The sequence below is a fragment of the Durio zibethinus genome, chromosome 3 (genome assembly GCF_047325235.1).
Source record: "Durio zibethinus cultivar Kanyao isolate XHJ-2024 chromosome 3, ASM4732523v1, whole genome shotgun sequence".
Lineage (NCBI taxonomy): Eukaryota > Viridiplantae > Streptophyta > Magnoliopsida > Malvales > Malvaceae > Durio > Durio zibethinus.
Window position 1 is genome coordinate 2,642,205 of NC_143164.1, and position 13,562 is coordinate 2,655,766.

Below are 13,562 nucleotides of genomic sequence, written 5' to 3' on the forward strand. Positions count from 1 at the left end.
TGTATTAATTAATAATTAAGCTTGGAAATATATATATATATATATTGTCTTTAATTAATTTTTTTGGTGGAAGGTTCGTTGGAATATATTTATCTTTGATTGAAAAACTTCCTCCAGTGAAAATGAACCCCGATTATCTTTTGCTATGGTTGAAAGAACACACACGTCTTTCCTCCATTGTTCAAAGATCACACACTTTTTCTGTAGCATAGCATCCATGAGGAAGGAAGCAAAAACTTCCCTTCTCACCAATTGTTACTGTTTAATAATAATAATAATACATATGAAACCAACAAAACAATTCTAGAAGTTGTAGGTTTCCTTCGATGTCCTTCTATATGTCTGCTTTTTCACGTCAGTGTGTCCACGACTTAGGTACCGGAATGGTCCCTACTCCCAAGTGATTCTCGTTTTAATAAAAACACAGGTCGCGTCTTTGGTCTAATTCCTGACTCTTTCTCTGCTGGAATAATAGCGGGATTTAAATCATTTTATATATTGGCATAAAATTGGACGTTTACTAGAGCAAAATTAATTATCATCAAGCCATTTTAATTATGAAAATGAAATTCATTATTCATATATGTATATATATATATATCAATAATCCGCAATTAGATGAATATTGAACGGCCCAGAAACTCAAAGCTTGAGGATGCTGCCTTGACTTTGTTCTTGTTAATCTCTCTTCATTTTCATATTGCAGCCCAAGAATCTTAATTAATTTTATGATTAAAAACAAGAAAATTAGCTTTTGTTTCACATTTTACAATTTCTTGGCATCAGTTATTTAGCACATCCTTAGGAGTTGGGAATGAAAATTTGAGAATGAGAAGATGAGGGACACAAACAAGGGAGGATTATTTATTATTTATTTGAAAGAAAAAACAAGGAAAATGTCCAAAGTACGAGTCTCTATTACTACTATTTTCTCCTCCTAGACCAAACTCGATCGGTTGTTTCGCTGATCTTTCTTCTCTTCTTCCCCGAACCTGGAAATACTTAAAAAGTCAATATCAATATCTTCATCAAAATATAAAGCCACCCATTCAATCCAATTCAAAAACATCGAAAGTGCAAAAGATAAAGAGTTATAGGATATGGGAAACTGCTTTGGAACTCCGGTTGAACATCATAGCCAATGCACCTCAAAGCCCTCCAGCCCAGGTACATACCCTGAAACTTTCTTTGGAGAATTAGTTTCCAGCAGGGCCTTCGCCTTATTTAATTCTCCTTTAACATTTAAGAACCTTTAACAGTCAAATTTTCAATCTTTTTTATTTTTGTTGAAAATCAAGGTATTAAGTTAGTGCAGTAATTATATATATATATATATATATGGTTGAAGTTGGTATTTATTTTCTAATTATATATATGATATTTTGGTGCTACACATATTCAGAAGAAATGAAAAACTTAAAAGACAGCAAACAAAATGGACTGTCACCAACAAGAAACAACGAGAGCGCTGAAGATTACGGGACTGTGAGGGAATTAGGAAGAAGCAGGGAGCAAGAAGCAATGCCTGCAAGCAGAAAGATTGTCAGCACCACCTTAAAAATATTCACTTTAGCAGAACTCAAGGCTGCCACTAGAAATTTCAGGCCTGATACGTTGCTAGGGGAGGGAGGTTTTGGTAGGGTCTTCAAGGGTTGGGTCGATGAGAAAACCTATGCTCCCTCAAAGGTAAGCGTCGGCGTGGCTGTCGCCGTGAAGAAATCAAGTTCAGATAGCTCGCAGGGCTTGCAGGAATGGCAGGTAAACTTTTGTTTCTAGTAATTCCTACAACCATCTTAATTAGGAATGTTTCGAAGTTTTCATTAAGATTGAAGAAGAGTCTTGATTTATTCGATTTAATTAATTTGATAGTATAATTAAAAGTGTATGCTTCATTTTTTTTTTTTCCAACTATACGGCACGGCGTTAATCTATATGTCTGCTCACGTGCATGAATATACGTTTCTATGTTTATATTCTGGCTACAGCCCCACTGTGATAGCATTTTGGAAATAAAATTTATAATCTGCCCTCCTTTTTGTTTCAGTTGAACTAACCAATATAACAATCCTAGAATAATTAAAGAAAGTTGTCTAATGTGCCAACATCATATGGGTGGAGAACTCTTGTCTGAATTAGTATTACTAGTTTTTTAAGGTTAACTTCTGAAAGTTCATGACGTCTAGGATGACACAATTAAAGCTTTGCATTTTATACGTATAGCATACAAAGGATTTTCAACAGTCGTAATTTTGGTTGCATTTAATATGATACTATATGGAGTACGTGGTAACTAACTTATATATATATGAATCCGTGCTGAAAGTTGATTTTGTGAATCTGTGAGCTCAGGCAGAGGTTACATTCTTGGGCAAGTTCTGTCATCCGAATCTCGTAAGGCTGTTGGGGTACTGTTGGGAGGAGAACCAGTTCCTCCTTGTTTATGAATACATGCAAAAGGGGAGCTTGGAAAACCATCTCTTCAGAAGTAAGGAGTTGACAAATCAACTCGCAAACTAATTTTTAGTTTAAATCCAAAGGAAGAAAAAAAAATGACGGATATGCAGACATTTTCTTGCTTCTTTATATTGTTTTAGAGATTGGAGAAACTTAAAAGAGGATTTATTAACTCAATGGCATCTATATATTATTCTTTCAAGAGAAGGAGCAGAACCTCTTACATGGGAAACGCGGCTTAAAATAGCCATTGGGGCTGCCCAAGGCTTGGCTTTTCTGCATACATCGGAGAAAAGTGTAATCTACAGGGACTTTAAAGCCTCCAATATTTTGCTGGATGGGGTAAAAGCTCCACTCTCTCTCTCTCTCTATATATATATATATGTATATATATATATTTGATTGCTTTAGCTGAATCAGAGGGTACTATCATATTATTCCCAGCAATAGCATAATAATGTAGACTTCCTATTCAATAAGTCGATTGTGTTCCAATTTCGTTTTCCAGGACTACAATGCAAAACTTTCTGACTTCGGCTTAGCAAAGTTGGGCCCAATAAATGGCAACTCGCATGTCACCACACGGGTTATGGGCACTTATGGTTATGCAGCTCCCGAATATGTTGCCACAGGTAATTAGTTCCTTTATTACAATGTATATTTATATTCCCCTATTGTCAAATAACCACTAGCATACTTTTTCCCTTTGCCAAATTGGGGCAGAGCCCTTTAAAATAATATAATAAGATAAAAGATGGTTCAAACTTCAAACCTCTGCCCCAAGTGGAGTGCACGAATACTCGACTTAAGCTCAAATGCCCTTCGATTATCCAATGTACTACTATTGTTAATTTAGTGGGTCTTTTTTCTCCACACTAACTTCAAAGTTTCTGAGTGGGTTCAAAATATTAACCCATTATAGATTTCCTTTTAAAACAATTGTCCGATGAAATTTGTAAAAGAACCAAATTTTCCATTATATAATATATAAATATATATATATATATATACATATATATCTCCTCATTACAACTTACCATCAAGAAGAGGGAAAAAAAACATTAAAGACTGACATCATATGTACACAAATTTGTAGGTCATTTGTATGTGAAAAGTGACGTATATGGTTTCGGAGTTGTGCTGTTGGAGATGTTAACTGGCCGAAGGGCCCTGGATACACATCGTCCCAGCGGTGAGCACAATTTGGTGGGATGGGCCGAACATTCACTGACTGAGAAGAGAAAGCTCAAGAAAATAATGGACCCAAGGCTAGAAGAAAGATACCCTCTCAAAGCTGCATTGCAAGCCGGTGAACTTATTTCGAGGTGTTTGGAATCTGATCCCAAAAATCGTCCATCCATGGAAGAGGTGTTGGAGACGTTATAAAAGATGAGTGCCATCAATGAAAAATCTAGAGAGAGTAAAGCTAGCAAATTGCAAGGAAAGGCTACGCTCCAAGAGGTACGACAAGGGCATTGGAACAATCATCGGTCTCTGCTTCATTCTAGACACGGTGGTGCTGGCACCGGAACCCGAAATAACAAACGCTCCTCCACAGCTAGGTCAAACCAATGATAATGGCTCAATACATGTGCATGTGACATATTGTTATCATTCCTACTCTTTCTGGACTCGTATATAGGCTAGCTAGGCAGCTAAGTATATCTATAATATACATTAGAGGCGTGCTTTGAGCCATAGTTTTATGCCAAAATCAAAGGCACGTATGTTTGTATTGTAACCATATAATTGGTCACAATGAGAAATATAGGCTAAGCCATTTGCTATCCATGCCAAACTTAGAGAAAACTTTCAAGTTTCAACTGTAATGATAGAGAATTGCTGCTATCCAATGCTAACTACAATCATTCCTCTTCCCCTCTCTGTATTTCTCTATATAATTATGGAAAAACTTGGCCATTTTCTGTATATTATCTTTCATTACTACCATTAAAAAAAGATAATCCGTCAATGAAAAAGAAAGGATTCGTGGATTATTAATATGGTACGTGAGCTGATGTGATATTTGAGTTCATTTAAAAACTGCAGATAATGGATTGCTTTACCCCACCAACCTCTAGCCTCATAAATATGCAGAATAATGTTGCTTGAACAATTTATCACGGCGTCGCCTCAGTTTCGTGCTTCCAAGTTCCATGGTTGCACCACTAAACATTTAAAAAAAAAAATCAAAGATTTAAGGAATAAAGAAGGAAAGAAAACATACAACTATTATACAACATGAAAGTACTAAGTACGTAAGGTAAGTTAGTAGAACCTTCAATTTGGAAGTGCCAATCTGTGTAGATAAGAGTTAATACTTACATAACTATGTTCATAAATGTGAATCCTAATCTGATCAGTTTATTTGTAAAATCTTTTCATGCTAGAGACTCTTCTTTGTTCCTGTGAGAACTGAGTAAGGCTATGTCAGCACTCATTGGCACTTGCATAATAGGTCAATATATCTGCAAGTTAATAATTGTGTTGTGCCCCAGGCCGTTGACTTATGTATTTTCGCTGTTGTCAATTACCATAAGCAATGAATTGTTGCTGGATTGGCATATCGATGAGGGAGGTAAAGAAATGACAGGGAAGGGGAAAAAAGTCAAATGAGAACATTATAACTTCTGTTATTACTATACTAGTATTATATGGTAGTAAAGGGAATATTGTTAAGTTCAATGACCATGCTCAAGCAAGTGAAAAGCTGATAGTGTCAAATAATTAGATTATACAAGTGATTTCAAACCCAATTATGATTAAAAGAGGCGAATCACGGTTTAGGAATATGATTCCACATGCTGCACGCTCTTCACTGCTGACCAACTTTTTAGAAGAATGCTTTTATACGTGATCTGATGCCTACGGCTATGGAGTTTGAGAGATGTTGATGATCATCTTCATAGTGGGCTAGCTGATGTGGACCCATTGGTGGCTCAATACTGGAAGCACTGAGCGGCGCATTTCATACTAATCATGACAAGATCATGAAGCCTCTTATATTATATTTAGAATGTAAGATCTTTCCCCTGGTTTTATCTGTAGCTTTCACCCCTCTGCTGAGTATTTGAATGAATAATGTGTTACATACATTACAAAGGCGGGGCAATTTGTCCAGTGCTCTCATCAGGGAAACCTTGATGGGTGTTTGATTGGGTTCAGACTTCTAGGTGGCTTGTTCATAGAATAAGAAGGAATACTGAAATAATTGAACTTATTCCTAATTGAAAACTCGAAGCTATAGCTCAGAAAAGAACTATGCTTTTTTTTTTTTTTGCCTGAAACTTCTCTTTCCTTTTATCTTGTTGGGAGAGTGATTAGTGTTTCTCCAACATTTTATATTACCTGTTGTTTTTTCATATTTAAAATAGAATTCCTGATCATTCGAAGTTTACTTTTGGAACTGCCATAATATTTGATGAAATGTATAGCATCTTTATCAGACAATGCGGTCAAATGCACAATCATAATTCATTAAAACGTTTCTTCAAATGAATTGTTTTTTAAACGGTATTAAAATGATGAGCCAAAAAACGTGAAAGCATTTACATTATTTTCTGCTTTTCGGGATTGAACAGAAACATTCATCTGTAAGGAGGTTTTGGACATTCAAGATGAATCACTATGAAATGGCTTTGAGCCCCTGCAACTTTTGTAGTAATGACATGGGTATTGGTATGAAATTTTCAAGGCTCGAGAAGTACAGGAGGCCCATCCATCTCAAAAACTTTTGAGAAGCACAAGATCCCAGTTCTTGGATCTCTGGATACTGTATTATGCAGAGATCTGCAGAAAACAAACACATGATCCATTCTTTAACTCTCTGAGGACAACACCACACCATCTCTAACCAACTAAATCTTAAACAAACCAACAATTATTAGGTTGGCTTAGACTAGGCCCTCACTTTTGCACTCTTTCTCATAGCACGCTTTACTGATCCAGATGCCAGAGCTTAACTTTATGGGATGATAGCAATTTCAATACTACTACTTTAGTTTAATGTGACTTTACCTAATCAACAATTTTGCTGAGAGTTTTGAGCTTTTCATATTAATTGTACATTATATAAGCAAAAACTGCAAAAGCAATTTGACCATTTGATTACAATAAATTGACTATTAGTTATAGCCATGACTTTCTAATTAATTTTTTATTTTGTGCTTTTCTATCTTACAAATCATCTGGAATGTAATCAACAACAATTCGACAAAGATTAGGAGATATGCATGTCAAAATCACACGGGAACTTTTTTCTAGGCCGACGTGTTTCAACTTTCAACGTTACCAAAAGGGGAACTGATTATCAAGTCGGCTGCAAAGGAGCTGAACCCTTGAAAACGAAGGAATGCTGCTCCCGCTCTTGAGAGCCTGCACCTGCTGCTTCTGATTTGTAACATCCAACAGCGATGGACAGAGCGCTATTTCCAGCAGAGACATTGAACTACCCTGGGCCCCGTCAATGGACATTAATGGACCACATCTGCAAGTAGATTTTGTCACCAAAAACATAAACTATGACATTTTATTTTGTCTAACTATCAAGAATCTAAATTTTAGATTTGCTAATGAAGTTGACAACACATTAAAGGAAATTAAGTACGCTCGCTGCTTGGATGTATCCCAAGTTATATGATAATATAATATATAGTAATAACCTTTTGAGGTAGATTCAGTGCATGCAAATATATATGATCATTATTGCGTGCCCAACCAGGTAGTTTAGGATAAATTGCCAACAAGAGTTATCCACATTTGCAAGTTAAATTATCGTATCATAATATTTATTTTGAAAATTCACAATATATTTTATTGTGTTAAAGATTTTGTCACAACCTATTTCCTATATGTGATCTCTTTCGCTTTTTATTAGGGTGACAGCGAGAAAATGAATAAATCATTTACATCCAAGCAGTGCTCACAGTCACACATGCACGTCGCAATTGACAACCCGCATGGGAATTGGGAATGGCCAAAAAAAAATTTTTTTTTAAATAAAAAAAGAGAGAGAATTACGTACACGAATCCACCTGTCAATTAGCACTTTTTGACTTTCCCTGTGTGAAAAAACATACTAGTAATTCTTTAGGAATCTGCTTTGGGCATGTGTGAGATAGTTGTGACGAGGGTATATTACTATTTTTTGATCGGGGGAGTGGGCTAAGGGCTAATTTGGAGCTCTCCCACTCCCCGTATCCATGTGGCGTATGAGTAATTTGCATGATCGAGGCGTGTCGCCAAGGGTGATGATTACCTAAAGATGAGTAGCAATCATTACTGAGAATGGGCCTGCAAAAGTTACCCCTTGTGCCCTGGCGCTTGTTTCCATCTCTAAGCCAGTTGCTCGCTGGGGCTCTGGCCCGCGTCCAGAATCTCTTGCTCGATGAGTACTCTTAAGGGCCCCTACCGTAGCAGTCACCATCATTAGTGCCACTGGTAACCCCCATCCCCCCCAACTGCTCTTAAATACTACCAGAATGTAGATATGCAATGCCTTATTTCACTAAAATGCCCCCCATCTCCGTTAAGGGGTATTTATAATTCAATTTTAATTAAATTAATTGATCATTGAATTAATTTTAATTGATTAAAAATAATAATTTTTAAAAATTTTGATTTTTCATTAATTTGATTTGAAAACTAAATTAATCAAATTAATTAAATTAATCAAAATTTTAATTCAAATAAAATATAATGTAAATATAAAATAAAAATAACATGAAATAAATCACTTAATTTTATAATTAATTAGAATTTTTAATATAATATTTTAGTATTTAAATGTTTTATTAAATAGTTTTATTTAATTTATTTAAAATATTAAAAATTAAAAGTGTAAAATATAATTTAATTTAAATATATTTATTATTCAATTAATTAAAAAAATTAATTAAATCGATTGAATTTAATTGATAAAATAATTTTTAAAAATATAATTTTGATTCAATTAATAAAAATAAAATAATAAAATTTGATTAATTTAATTTTAAATATTTCGATTTAAAATTAATGAAACTATTGAATAAACATTTTTAATTACCTAGCAATATTCCTGTTGAAATATAATAAAAATATGATGGTGGTAGTGACGTTGATAATGATGATGATACAAGGATTAATTTGACCAAGTACTCTTCTGTAGACTGTCCCCAACCACAGCACCAAGTCGGGCCCTGGGCTGCCAGACTGCCAGTTATTTAACTTTGCACGTTGAATCAATAAGATGATTAATTAATGTGAAAATATAAGTGCTAATACTTCACTGAAATGCCCTCCACAGCCATCATTCAACTAAGCGGCTTTTAAAGTTTGTACCCCAATGCTAATTAATGTGGAATTTAAATCTAATTGCTTATACATAAAAGGGTTGAGGAAAAAATTTGTTTTAAAGACGTGGTTTTGTATCTGCTTGGTCATGTCATAGATTATTAGTTAATTTGCTTGAATCTAAATTAAATCTACCTTCATTTTGTAGTTTTACCTTAGAATCAATTTTTTTTTCAAGAAAATGCCAAAATTTACCACTTTAATACTTATTGTCCTCGCCCACGCAATTCTCTCTTACGCATTTTTTTTTTTTCAAACTAACTAGTTTTCGAAATCCCCTCTCTCTCCCCCAAAAACAAGTCATATTTCTTTCAAAAATCATATTGTCCTTTTTTTTTTAGCAAAGAAAATAAAAAAATTTTAAATAAAAGCAATTAGTTAAGAGCACTCAATATTATGAATGTCTTGACTACTTTTCTTGCAAATCTACAAAGTTCATGGTATATTCAAAGTTTTATTAAATTGGCTTGTTATGAGATCCCTGTCTCTTTTCCCCTATTCCAAATCTCTCTCTAAATTTAGGAATTTAAGATTTTTTTTTTTTATAAAGGTAAATAATTCCAAAAGTTTTAAGTATGTCATTCATCATAAGTGTTTCAAAAAAGCATTTTGACAAAAGAGATTGAAGTAGGAAAGGAACTCTAATTCTTGGAAGAAAATTAAAAGAGTTCGTTTTTTTCTAAATTGTGAATTTAATAATTTTTTTTTTCGGTTGCTATGACTGGTCATTTATTTTTTTTATGTGAATTTTACGTGTATAAATTTTTTTTTCAGAAGAAATGAATATAAAATATCTTGTTTGAAAATTAAGTTTAAAATTATCCTAATTAAATAAATAAGATTAAAGACTACATGAATATGAAGAAAAACTTCTGTCTTTGCCCAGAGCTAGATCTTGTGGACAGATATGGAGGATATTTATTTATTTATCAGTTTATTTTTCATTTTATTAACATATAACTAATTAATTTAGAGAATTTATTTTATTTATTATCAGTGCAATTTTAAACTTAATAAATGAGATTAATAAAATGACACATATTTCTTAAAATATATTTAAAAATTAAAAAAAATTAAAACATGAATCAATATTTTAATTCTATTTATGAAATTTAAAAATTGCATTCATAATATATCAAATATTAATTCATTAATTTAATATATTAATTAGTTTTCAAGTCTTATTTATAATTTATTAGTCATTTTCAATAATAATTCATAAGTTCAAGTTATTAATTAACATTTGTCAAAGATTGTTATTGAAGAATACTTGAAAGCGATGTTAATTACAATTAAGCATTGTCCATCTTATTATTGGTGTTAGGGATTACTACATTTTTTATATTATTTGTTGGGTTAAATAGTTTCTATCCAATTATATTAGTAAAAACGAAATCAAATAAACATTAATCACATAAAAGACAATAATATAATGCAATTCGATCTAATTGATCTATGTCCACGGATAAAAAATAATATCCATTGATTATAGAGAATTACAAACATACATCAAATAAATCTCACTCAATAATTAATATTCATAGACTCTCTAAATCTCTTCTAATCCTATTAAGTATTTTCAGCCCAAACAAACATAAACTCATGTGTACCATTTTAACATAAACAAACACATAATCATATGTATCCATTCATCATACCTATATGGACCATTTAAATCTCCTTTAGTCAACTCTAAAACATTCAAACATACACACTCATAAGACGTAAATCCCTAGTACTTTTATGGATGTCTATATCATAAAACCTTATAACTCTTTTACATCTTTTTTTCATACCTAACTCTATAGAGACTTTACTTATTTATAACCGTACAAATTTGCCTAGTAAGAATCTCTTTCATTTTAGAATTCTTTTACTTTTAGAATTCTTATTCTAAAAGTCTTATTGTCCATCAAACATTCAAACATTCAATCTTCTCTAGTCCACTCTCAAACATTCAAACATATACACCCATAAGACATAAATCTCAGTACTCCTATAGATATCTATTCCATAAAACCCTACAACTATTTTACATATTTTTTTTCATATATAACCCTATAGATACTTCATCTATTTAAAACAATATAAATTTGTCTATTAAGAATCCAGTTTCTTTTAAAATTATTTTACTTTTAGAATTCTTATTCTAAAAGTCTTATTGTCCATCAAATAATTTTTAATAAATCTCAAACAAATCTCTTATGGGATTTAAATCATTATTCTTAACGATCTCTATTTTGACATAACTTTTATCAAATCATTTGTTTTCATGTTAGACATACTTTGCTTCATCTGTAATGAAAGTCTTACAATCATATTCTCATGTGTATTTTCATGTTTTTTTATGTAAATTGATTCTCAATCCTCAAAACATGAACTCAAGCTCTTCTCTTGAATCGAGCTCTCTTGGGCTTGCTTATTCTCATAGCTCAAACCACATTCTGATACCACTTATTAGGGATTACCACAGCTTGATACCATTTGTTAAGGATCACTATAGCTCTGATACCACTTGTTGGGCCAAATAGCTTCAATCTAATCACATTAGCTGAAGTGAAGTCAAATATTTAATCACTCACACAAGAGATAATAATTTAACGTGATCTAGTCCAACCGACCTATGTCCATGAATGAGAAACAAGATCCACTAGTTTGTAGAGAATTATAAACATACATCAAATCAATCTCACTCAACAATCAATACCCATATGCTCTCTCAATTTTTTAGTCCTATGAAGTATTCTCAACTCAAACAAACACAAACTCATATGCATCTTTTCAATATAAATAAACACATATCCATATGTACCAATTTATCATACCTATGTGGACCTTTTTAATTTCTTCTAGTCTACTCCCAAACATTCAAATCTTCAGTATTTCTATGAGATGTCTATCTTATAAAATCTTATAGCTTTCATATATATATTTTTTTATATCTAATCTTATAAAGATTTTACCTATTATAATTATATAAACTTATCTATTAAAATTTTTTTTAAAAATTTTTATTTTGTAAGTTTTTTTATCTATCAAATAATATATGATAAATTTCAAATAAATTTTTTATGAGCTTTGAATTACTATTTTTAATAACTGGTATATTATTTTGGGAAGATTTTAAGACAATTGAAGTTGAAGGTGGATTGAGATGGAGAGAGCTGAAGGCAGCCCTGATAATTCTCAGCCTCGTGAAAGAGAAAGAATACTTGGTCTTTTGCCATCGAAACGCACAGTAGATGAGAGGCGAGGCAACCCCTAATATTAGTCAAGCCAACTGCCACCTTCTAACATATTATAATTAAACTTAAGACAAGGTTCGAGTTTGACATAATGTGACACATAATAATAATATAAATAAAATAAAAATTCATGAAGACAAAAAATCGTGGGTGGGGAGGGGGTGTGGGGCGTTTCAACAACTCGCTCGCTGTCTCCATCGTCCTGCATTTTTTATGAGGCAAATTAATTGTTGCGTGTAAGCCATAAGTGATGCTAAATGCTAATGAATTATATGGCATTTTTATGTCCAATTGACATTTTAATCTGTGATATATATAAATACACTAATAATAATCTTATACCATAAATTATAATGCAAGTCCAAATAGTCTTATCAGAACTAATTCCTTTTAGTAACGAAGACAACATTATGTGATTTCCTTTTTTTCACACTTAATTTTACATATGAAATAGAGATTTACTGCTTCCTCCACTTTTTCACCCTGATGAATTCTAAAGCAAAACCATAGAATTCTAATTCTTAAATAAAATTAGAGCATGCTTAATACAAAGGCTGGTAAGATATATGTTACTCTACAAATTTTCCATCTTTTTTTTTTTTATCAATTCATCTACTATCATGTAAAACTTAAGTAATGTACAATTGTGTATTTACCGTATCATTATCTAAATGTGACACCTTTGTACCAAGTATCACTAGCCTTTATTGAAAACAAATCATTACTTTAAAAAATAAGTTTAATTTGATGGGAATTAATTAATTTTAATTATATATTACACATCACATTATCACAATAAATGATTTTTTGAAAAATTAAAGTCAATATTATACTTATGACATTAAGCCACACACTCAATAAAAATATAAATATATTAGACCACGAACTAAGAAAAGAGAAGGTAAAAAGGCAAAAACATTCACCTCATCTTTTCTCCGGTCTTAGCAAATTTTTAGTAGTAATTTCTTTTAATAAAGATTAATGGAGATGTGTTTACTAATTTTTTTTCTTATTTATTTTTGCAAGTAATACAAGCATAAATGTTCTCTCCTACAATTGCAATCACAAAGGCGTGCCAAATTGAATGGAGTGGTTGGGCAACTTGTACTACTCCTAACACCCTCTACATTCTAGAAGATGTAGTATTGCAAGGCATTCGTTAATCCTGAATGACCGCCTTGATTGGCAATGCCCCCTGCCACGTGACTAAGATGATTTTCATTCGCGTCACTTATTCATTTGTTCCAATCCTATGAGAAACACTTTGATTTTTCTTCACGCCGAAGCTTTTCCATCTAAATTTTGGAGCCTTTTTCTCACGGGTAGAAGTTGATTTCAGGGTTTAAGTCGAATCGATCCCATGTAATAATAAATTTGATATGAAATTTATTATTGGAAATTTAAATTTTTAAATTTAAATTTAGCTCTAGTTAAAAATAAAAATATTTGAGTTTATTTAATTAAATTTATTTATTAAATAAAAAATAAATTTAATTTTTATATTTAATTTTAAATTTAAATATTTGTATTTGA

The 13,562-nt window shown here is 32.0% G+C and overlaps 1 pseudogene across 1 annotated transcript; it reads left to right on the top strand.

Moving 5' to 3' along the window:
• Positions 1 to 791: 791 nt before the first annotated feature.
• LOC111298867 (putative serine/threonine-protein kinase PIX13) lies at positions 792 to 4,372 on the top strand (annotated as a pseudogene). Its single transcript, XR_016340757.1, has 6 exons — positions 792 to 1,167; positions 1,403 to 1,758; positions 2,350 to 2,485; positions 2,660 to 2,796; positions 2,963 to 3,086; positions 3,551 to 4,372. The product of XR_016340757.1 is annotated as a putative serine/threonine-protein kinase PIX13 (transcript).
• Positions 4,373 to 13,562: the final 9,190 nt, after the last annotated feature.